General features: G+C 40.1%; 1 protein-coding gene across 3 annotated transcripts in view; it reads right to left on the minus strand.

Moving 5' to 3' along the window:
* TRPC6 (transient receptor potential cation channel subfamily C member 6) overlaps nucleotides 1-10,141 on the minus strand; it is a 123,119-nt gene that overhangs the window by 83,665 nt on the left and 29,313 nt on the right. The gene's annotated exons all lie outside the window — the stretch shown is intronic.

The raw sequence follows: 10,141 nt of genomic DNA on the forward strand, positions 1-10,141 counted from the left end.
TGAAACCAGAATCCTAAGATAGTCAACCACAAATGCCTATGAAAACTGTAAACTAAAAAACCTACTTTTGAAATCTGAAGTTTGAAATTAAAGAAAACTTTTTAAATGGAATCAAAGTATTTCATAAAGTTATTTGAAAATCTCTTCTACAGGGTTTGAAAGAGGATATTAGGTGGCTTCTCATGTTGGAGGTAAAAGTAGTGACAGAATGTGAGGGGGTTTTCAACTCATCGTTATTCATCTAGAAAGTTTTTCTGTCCTCCAGGATCAATGGACCTTTAGACTGACAAGCTGCCTGTTATTGTTTGCAGACTTCAGCTGTGACTTGTCTTGAAGTCCACTTACAGGACATTTTCTAGTTTACCTGTGTTTAACAAGGCGAATGTCCGTCCCACCCACAACAGTAAAAAGATAATCTGTGTCTAACAAGCAAATATTCCCATAAGAAACTTTTGCACAGCACAAAGGAACATTTATGAACCTCACATGCACCTTGACCTTGAATGAAAAAGCTGTGACAATACGCACAGCGGGAGTGTACTGCACAGACACGTAACTTGCACTGCCCAAAGCCAACCTAGAGCTGATGAACAACTGAAGTTACTGAGTCCATAGGAGTCCTACAATGTTCCAGCACTTTGGGATACACAAGAAATTACTGACTCCAGCATTGGAGAAAAAACGAGCCAGTTAATACGTATCATGCAGCATCCAGCTACTATGTCTCTTCAGCAATGCCTACTGGTTCCAACACGGTCATTCTGCAAGAGCGATCTGTCCTGGCTTACGAGCTCCAGGGCAGTACAAGCCACAGTGGAGTAGGATACCTCCATCCAGAACAAGATGCCCGTAACTGCAGAACCACATCAATAGACAGATTTGAACTTCAGCACTACAAATGCAAAAACTTCTTAAGTAGTTTCAATAAACGTACAGAGAAGTACCACCATATAGAAGGGTACTGTTTAAGAAGTACGGTACAGAGGAGTTCAGGGAAGTAAAACATCCATGGGAAATACTGCAACAGTAAAAAAGAAAAAAAGAAAAACACCAACATAAATTCTGCCTAGAACACTGTGAATAACTTTTCAATGAAATACTGTCATATAATAAATTCATAAGTGTTCCTCAGGCCAATTTCTCTTTTTTGTTACCATGACATGTTTTGACTTTATTAGGATTCAAGAACACATTTACACTTCTATTGTACAACTACAAATACATTCCCTTTCAGCGTATTGTCAGAGATTATTTTTCCAATGGTTACATTGTGATTACTATGGCTTCCTTCCAACCTGCATATGAGAGTTTCTTTCCTATAAAACCAAATGGACAGGAGGGGTGTGGGGAAGATGTAGGTAGGGGAAGGACGCTGTGATCCAGGAAGCTTCCAGGTCATGTTTTAGATGCAGGGCTTTGGAAGCATGCATAGACCAGTTTAGACAGCATAAAAGAATATCAGCTACTCCTTCATGCTTTCCTTCTAGAATCAGCATGGAGCAAACTCAAGTCAAATGGAGAACTTTTGGAGCAAGGAAAACCAGTATAGCAACAGAGTTATGGGTGGACCAGACAGACCACTTGTCTCTTACCAGCAACAAATTCTCTATTTACAACTTTCCCACATCAGAACTGGCTGAGTGCTTGGGGGAACACACACACACACACACTTAAATTTCTCTATCATTTGTTCTGTATCTATCCCAGTTTTAGAGCTAAAGAAAGTTTGCTTTTGCAGAACCAAGAAATGTGTTCTTTTCATTGGCACTAGCTGGTACAGCGTATTTGACAATTTTAGTCAACTGTTTGCATGGCAGGCTTGTAAGACTAATCCTCAGCTACATCTGCTCTAGTAAAAATGAATGTTTCGGGTCACTAATGCCAGTTGGCATCTAGCAGTCCACAATTATGACCACTGTGCTCAGTTCCAGTAAACCCTCTCACAGCTGAAACAGAGTGGCTGCATGAAAACCAACAACTGGGAACAGTTCCAGCAACACTCTTAACTCCCAAACTGTGAAGGGAATTGTTTGGGAGACTGCAGATGACTTAGGCAAAAAGCATGTCAGGGAACTTTCCAATTCGTTAGTCACGAACAAATAATTGGTTAAAGATACGAAAGTCAACCACAGCCTTGTCTGCATTGCAGGGACTGTGAGGTTGTGCTGTCCAAAACCCGGAAAGAAGGCAGCAAGACCAAGGCAAGCAGACTTACAGCCTGGGACTTCAGCAGAGCAAACATGGGCTTGTTCAGAGATTTGTTTGGCAGTATCCTGTAGGAGGGAATATAAGTCAAGGAGAACTTGTTGATTTGCAAGGCACCCTGCTCAAAATTTTGAAAACAGTCCTTTGTGATGTACCAAAAGTCAAACAAGCATGGTAGAATGCCAGCATGGATGAACAAAGTCTGGACTGACCACTGTCAGTGAACCTAGTGGCATGAATAAGTCTGAGGTACTGGATATTTTCTTTGCCTTGGTCTTTACTGGGAAGGTTTGTCATCATGCCCCTCATATCCCTGAGCCAATTACCAGAATTTAGGGGAGCGAAGCATTAACAACATTACAATAAGATTAAGTTGGGCCAATTGGATATACATAAGTCAAACGGATCACATCAGACACATCCCAAGTTGCTGAGGGAGCTCGTCAATACCATTGCAAGGTTGCCTCCTACTATCTCTGAAAGGTTTTGACAATCAGGAAAGGTTCCTTATTCTCGATGACTAGAAAAGGCAAATGCCACATCCATTTTCAAAGCAGGGCTTCCCCAGAGGTAGGATATGCAGAGCTGCAGGTGAATCACCCCTGTCTCAGTTCCTCAGGAAAGCTATGCGGCAAATTCTCCCAGGAGACATTTTCAGTATATGAAGGATAACAAGGTGACTGGGAATAGTCGGCATCAATTTACTAAATGGCAAATCATACCTGACCAAACTGATTGCCTTCTGCGACAAACAAGATGATGGGCTCATTGCACTGCGGTCAAGCAATGGCTGCCACTTCCCTCGATTTCAGCAAGGCCTTCAATAGGATCCCACAGTGGGATAGACAAATTGGCAGGATATGGTTTGGAGAAGGACATGACAACATGAGCAGAAAATTGCCAGGATGTTTGGGCTCAAAGGGTGGTAATAAGCACTACAAAGTCCAACTGCAGCTGGTTACCACTGTATCCCTCCAGGAAAGATACTAATGCTAGTAGTGTTTAGTGTATGACATGGATGATGATACAGAGAACACCCCTAACAAGATGGTGGGAGTGTCTGATACACTAGCGGGTAGGGCTGCTATTCAGAGGAAAGACTACAGAAACGGGCCAAATGGAACATCACAAACTTCAACAAAGGCAACCGAAGAGCCTTATGTCTGGGATGAATTAACCCAATGCAACAGCTGGAGGACAACTGGATAGAAAGCAGCTTTCCAGAAGGATCTGAAGATCCTCAAGGTGAAAAGGACTCAGCAATGTGCCCTTGTAGCAAAAGCAATCAACCATCTACAATGTTGCATCAGCAGGATTGCTACCAGCTGGTCAAGGGAAATACCCTTTATTGGGCACTGGTGAGATTCTGTTGGCCATGCTGGAGTACTGTGTCCAGTTCTGGCCAAAAAGAAAAAAAAAAAAAAAAGGGCATGAGCATACTGAGATGAGTCTAGCAAGTGCTCAAGGGTGCTGGAGCACAAGAAATGAAAGCAGAGATTGCGGAAACTGGGCTTAGTCAGATTGAAGAAGAGAAAGCCGAGGTGCTGATACTACTGCTTTCTACAAAGACCTGCTGGAAGCATGTAAAGATAATTGAGCCAGACTCATCTCAGAAGTGCACAGTGAAAGGACAAGATGCAACTGGCAGAAGCTGCAACACAGGAAATTTAGATTTGGTATAAAGAAACAATTCCTCCCTGTGGCACAGAGAGGCCGGAGAATTTGTGGAATCTCCACTGCTGGAGACTGAAACTGTTCAAATTCAGCTGAACAATGCCATGAGCAATATGATCTAGCTGGACCTTCTCTGAGCAGGGGTTTGGTCTAAATGACCTATACGGGTCCCTTTCAGCCCATGTTTGTTCAATGATTTGGTGACTGTGAACAACTTAATAGTATAGACAACTGCATTTCAGTACCCTGGAATGTTTCCAGAAGCTGTTTCATTTACCATTATAAAGGAAGCCTCCTTTTCCACCTAAAAAAAATGAATAAATAAGCATATTTTGGAAGCACAGAAACATAAGAATCAGGAACTGTTTCTGAGAAGCAACTTCTTTTGCAAAATGATTGAATAGGAACCCAATCATCACCAGCAAGCACATGGTAATAAATTCTCAGAAGTCAAGAAAAGAGCTCTTGAGAAAAGACTGAAGGAACTGGATCATTTATCCTCAATCTGGGAAGACTTCCACTCTACAAAAAAGTTTTAAGATGGGTAATGCTTCAAAGAGGAAAGGAATAACTATTCCTTTGGACTAGGCAAGGAGTTACATCAAGAAAAACTGTAAAAGTTAAAGACTTGGAAACCAGAACTCAACACTCTATTACCTTCCACTAAATCCGTTTCTTCAGTTAGAAGAATATTTTCCAACTTCACTTCCTATATGATATCAAATGCTTTATTGAGTTCTGGTAAATTAACTCTATTGTCCTTCCTACTCATATACAATTAGTCTTGTACTAGCCTGCGATGCATTTTATTTTGTTTTGTCTCATTATTATTTCCTTCAAATTTTTTTCTAAAAATTTGTATACTTCTCCTAAAACAGGGTTAGTACATCTACCATTCACCTGTCATGAAATATCACCCCTATTTGATAGATCTATTAAAAACTGAAATGGGAAAGGAAAGATTGCCTTTAGAAACTGAAAGGTTCTCTTAGCCTTGGAAAAAATGACCGTAATATTTTTCCTATTCTTTTTATAACATGTTTTGAATCAACTCTACCAACACGAAATTTCATTTTAAGAGACAGTCTTATAATTGTTCTTTCGAGCTTCTATCTGACTGAAATGCAGCTTACTTTTTATTGATCACATTTCATAAATTAATTTCAATCATCTATCCACTTTTTTGTTTACGGAACAGTTGAAGAGCAACAGGAAATTAATTTCACGTGTTTCAGATCAAAATGCCTGAGTCGTGACAATGAGAACCTTGTCAATAAATGGAAAGGGAAATGGTTATAATTCAAGAAGGAAGCATAATGGCAAAACAAAAATAGTGGATCTAAGAATCCCAACGCAGTTAATGTACTACTGGCATCAGTTTTCACTGATGTTTAATTTAAAAAAGATAATAAGGGGATCTTATTACAATCAATAGTATTAAAAAAGAGAAAAGACTAAACTAGTCAGCAAATGCAAAGATATAGAAAAAAAAGTCTGTAAAAGATTTATTTTGGAACAGGCATTGCTCTGTATGTCGCATTTTAATTGGCACAATGGAGTAAAAAATGGCAGGGCTGAGCCTCTCATAGGTCTTGTTCTACTTGTTGAACATACTTGAGATGTTCAAGCTTGTTTCAAGGTAGAAGAGCTTCTAACTCTAATGGGCTCCCTAGCTGGGTGTTCTACATGACCCTTTGACATTTCAATACCCATGTGAAAATGCATTACAGAGCCTTTCTAACCAGAAGCAGGAATAAATTCACAGAAGTTCAGATACTCCATTTAATTTGCCTGAAAAAATAATTTAAACACAACTAATGTATATATTTGACTGTTACACCACCACCGAGATGCTGTCCTCTGCATTTCTATACAATTATCTAAATAACAATTACATAGTAAGTACAACGTGGAAAGGGGCACATGAACTAGACCACATGCTCACACTGTAACTGACAGAACCAGAACCCCCAAGGGTACAGCTCACCCACTTCGCACTTTTAGATACCTTAGTGTTTTACATTCAGGTTGATGTAAACTGTGCACCAAAGATGACTATTTCTCTATACTGATTATGAAGGGACCTTTAGGGTGACTCCAGCAGTCTAGCTAATTATAGCAATATGTTGGGTTTGGTTGGGATAGAGTTAATTTTCTTCACAGTAGCTGCTATGGGGCTGTGGTTTGGATTTATGCTGGAAACAGTGCTGATAACACAGGGATGTTTTCGTTATTGCTGAGCAGGGCTTGCACAGAGCCACGGCCTTTGCTGCTTCCCAGACCACCCCAACAGCAAGTGGCCTGGGGGTGCACAAGAAGTTGGGAGGGGACACAGCTGGGACAGCTGACCTCAACTAACCAAAGGGATATCCTATACCCAAGACATCATACTCAGCAAAAAAACTGGGGAAAGACAGAAGAAGGGGGGATGTTCAGAGTGACAGCATTTGTCTTCCCAAATAACCATTGTGCATGAGGGAGGCCTTTCCTCAAGATAACTGAATGTCACAGCACTCTCCAAACTAGCCAGCCGCAACAAGGTCTTTTACCATCTCATACCAACATACTCTTCATGCCAGCCCCTCTGCTGCCTTCTTCTCATATCTCCTCAGTCAGGGCATGTGTTGTCTCTGCTTCTTCCTGGGCTGCTCTCCCTTCGTTGGCTCTTAACCCCTTAGCAGGAACCAGCCACAGCTGCACCTTGCCTACATCAGCCAACCCGCCGCCCCTGAAGCCAGCCCACAGCTGTATATTATCAATGGTAATTAACCTGCTTCATTCCTCTACAACTGAACACCTGCCTGACGATGGGAAGTGGTGAATGAATTCCTTGTTTTGCTTTGCTTGTGTGTGCGGCTTTTGCTTTACCCCTTAAACCGCCTTTATCTCAACCCATGAGTTTTCTCACTTTTACTCTTCTGGTTTCCTCCCACCTCCCAACGGGGGGCAGAGTGAGCGAGCAGCTGCGTGGGGCTTAGTCACCAGCTGGGGGCAAACCATGACAATCAATTGTTAAGTATATTATATACAACACCCTGCAAGCTTTTTTTTTTAAAGAAAATGATGACAAATGGGATGTCCAGTGATGATGAAAGTTCAAAGCAGCGAATTGCTCTTTGAAGGCACCCATGACTGGTTTTATAACAATTTAGCTCTGCTAATTACTACTGTATTACCATTGAAACCACTATAACTGTTCTTTTCAGTCTGAATATTGTCACTCTTCTAAGAATTTTTTTGGGACTCCTCAATGTATCACTTCAACATCTTTCAGCAGTTCACCAAATGATATAATTAACATTTCCAGATACACCCCACTCTCTGTCACCTTTGTTCATAGTCAAGTTATTTGGCAACTGTTGCAGACCTGTCAAGTTTCACACACTGACCATGACATTCGTGCCTTGACTCCACTCTCGGGCTTCTCCCAGGTACTGGCCAATGAGGCCACTGACCTCAGAAGTCTGTGGGGTCTCTGCCTCTTCCAAACCCAAAGTCCCTGTAATGTCAATTGTATTTCTGATGCTTTCTAAGAAGCTAATTTAGAAGTCCTGTACCTGATGTCTCAACTAGGGAACAAGTAAACTTGCCCAAGTATTACACTGGGCATATGTTGGGTCTGGGTCTTCCCAACATCAGTAAAGGCATCAGAATCAGCCTTGTAAATGAGAAGTAGGACCTATTTTAATTGAAAGCTGCCTCCATTTCTGTGCAATATGCAGTAAATATTGCAGACTTTAAACAAATGCCAAACATGGAAAGATACTTTCACACAGCATGTAACTCATTGTTTAATTTCTAATTATTGTGTTGAGTGATATAATGCCTTCTAAAAAAGAATTTTAGTCATACTGAAATGTACATTTTTTAATAAAGAAAGCATAGGTAATATCTGTCTCACTAAATTCCCTAGGATAAGGATGTCAAGAGTATCCATTTGTCCTGAGTTGAAAAACTTCACCTATTGCAGAAAAACAAATAATGCCCTCTAGCCAGTTCAGAAACCTCCAAAATCAAAATTAGATCACTTCACAGTATAGAAATCCCTAATGTAACCTCACAGCTTGTGAGTGTACTATATATCCTGAGATGTAACTTCAAAGTAATTCTCATTCTAATACCTTACAATCAATAGAACCTCTTAGCAGGTAAGTCCTACCACCCATCTATGCCAAATCATCTTTCAATCTCTATTTATTCAAATTAACACGTTTTTATCCTCTTTTAAATTTGTAAAACTGACAAGTGCTTTAAAGCCTTACAACATGGTTTATAAAATTCACATACAGAAACAGCTTAGTTTACTATATGTACGATACCCATCCATCCTTCTAACATATCATAAGAATACTATTCACTAATGTTAAATACCAGAACTTACATTTTTGTCTTGCAAAATTTCTAACTCATATTATCAACTCGATTAAATGACTCATTAATATTCAAATAGATACTACAGAAAACTTGATTTATTGCTTCCCAATGTAATAAACCATAAAAGAAAAATAAGTATCAGCGAATCTTCAGGGTTCAGGAATGTGATGTCAAATCTACACTAGGAAAATTAAAACAGCTATTTTAATATATTTAAAACTTGAATGAAAATACCACACACATGAAACTAGAAAAAATATTTTTGTAGGAGCATAAGAATAGTAAAATATCAGAATGGGTTCTTTCCATATGCTCTTCTGTAGCGAAAGTCTAAGTTCATAAAAGAAGCTTTGTCATTTTAACTTAAGAATACACTTTAGTTCCATTACAAGCATTAAGACTCAATCACAAGCTCAAGTGCTTTTTGAATTGGCAAGTCAATCTTAAGGGTAGGCTTAGATAATTTACATTTTCATATTACTTCTACTACTTCCTACACCTTTTGTGTACAGACGAATTTGAAAGCAAAAGAAGGTTCTACAGAGCTGCAATTTGAGCACGTGTAATGACACCTGACAGCTATTAGTTTGTTTTCACAAGTGCCTGGTAGTCCTCTCATTTTTAAACTACTAACATCAATCCTTTCATGCTTCCCTGCTCAGCAATCAATCACTATTTTGTTTGAAGGGAGCCCCCATACTCAGAGACCGCCTCAGAAGAGGCAGCAGCTTCTGTAACACTGCCTACACCCTTCCCAGACACGGAGTTTTGCCTCCCCAGACAAAAATATCTCTGTCCGGCTTCTGTGATTAAGCAGAATACAGAAATCAAGCCAACCAGAGGGGCAGCTGTGGCACTCTCCATTTTAACATCTGCATCATAAAGCTGCTGTTGCTTTTGTCAAAACAGATTCTATGGCATTCTGCTGGATTGCATCTTCAGTACTACAGTCCCATGTTTGGTACGTTTCTCTTAAAAAATTTCACAAGCCACATCTCTTAGGTTTCAATTGTCAATTTATTTTGACAATAATTGACAAATGTCAAAACAGACATTTATTTTCCATTTAACTGCTCTCTTATTAATGCCATGATCTACCAGCAGTAGGTGTGCTTTACAGAGCACTATCTTTTCCGAGCCATAATAACCTGGGGAGTTTTACAAATAACATCTTGTGTTTGACAACTGCAACAAAGTACAAAAGTATTAGCCAGTATAGGCTGAAAAGAGGACATATAGCAGATTTCAGGCTTGCAAAACAAGGCACGTCTGCGACAACGCTTGCTAGGACTCTAGCTTTTCCCTTCCCAATTTTATTCCTGGTCAACACAAAAACCCAAGGGTATTCTCTTCTTTCCAGACAACAGATTTAAGCTCAAGCAGTAAATATCTGTGTCTTTAGCTCTGTGGGGCCTTGTTTGAAAATACCATATTCTGACTTAACCACTTGGTTTATGTCTGCAATCGCTTGCCGAATGCTAAAGCATGTCACTTTGCCATATTACTACAATAACAAGGGGTGCTTGGGGAACTGAGAAGACTTTCTGCTTCAGACCTTCTGTAGGCTTGTGTTTAAAAGTTGTGATGCTAGGACATCCCGACTCCCCCTGAACATGCTCAAGCCATCCATTAAATGACATTAAATGATGTCAACTGGCATTTAAAAGAAAGAAACTGCCATGCAGTGGCTAACATCACGTTTCAAAAACTAACTCAGATAAAACAATTCTGTATACACAAGGTGCAAAATAACCCTTGCTCTGCCTCTCAAAAGGCTGGCTACCTCGGCCACCCCTTTTATGTACCTGTGGGACAGAGACATGATTCTATCTTCTCCCTATCCCTCTCTGTGTGTTCCAGTTTCGGAAGGGTATCCTGGCAGTAGTAC

Source organism: Falco punctatus (assembly GCF_963210335.1).
Source record: "Falco punctatus genome assembly, chromosome: 2".
NCBI lineage: Eukaryota > Metazoa > Chordata > Aves > Falconiformes > Falconidae > Falco > Falco punctatus.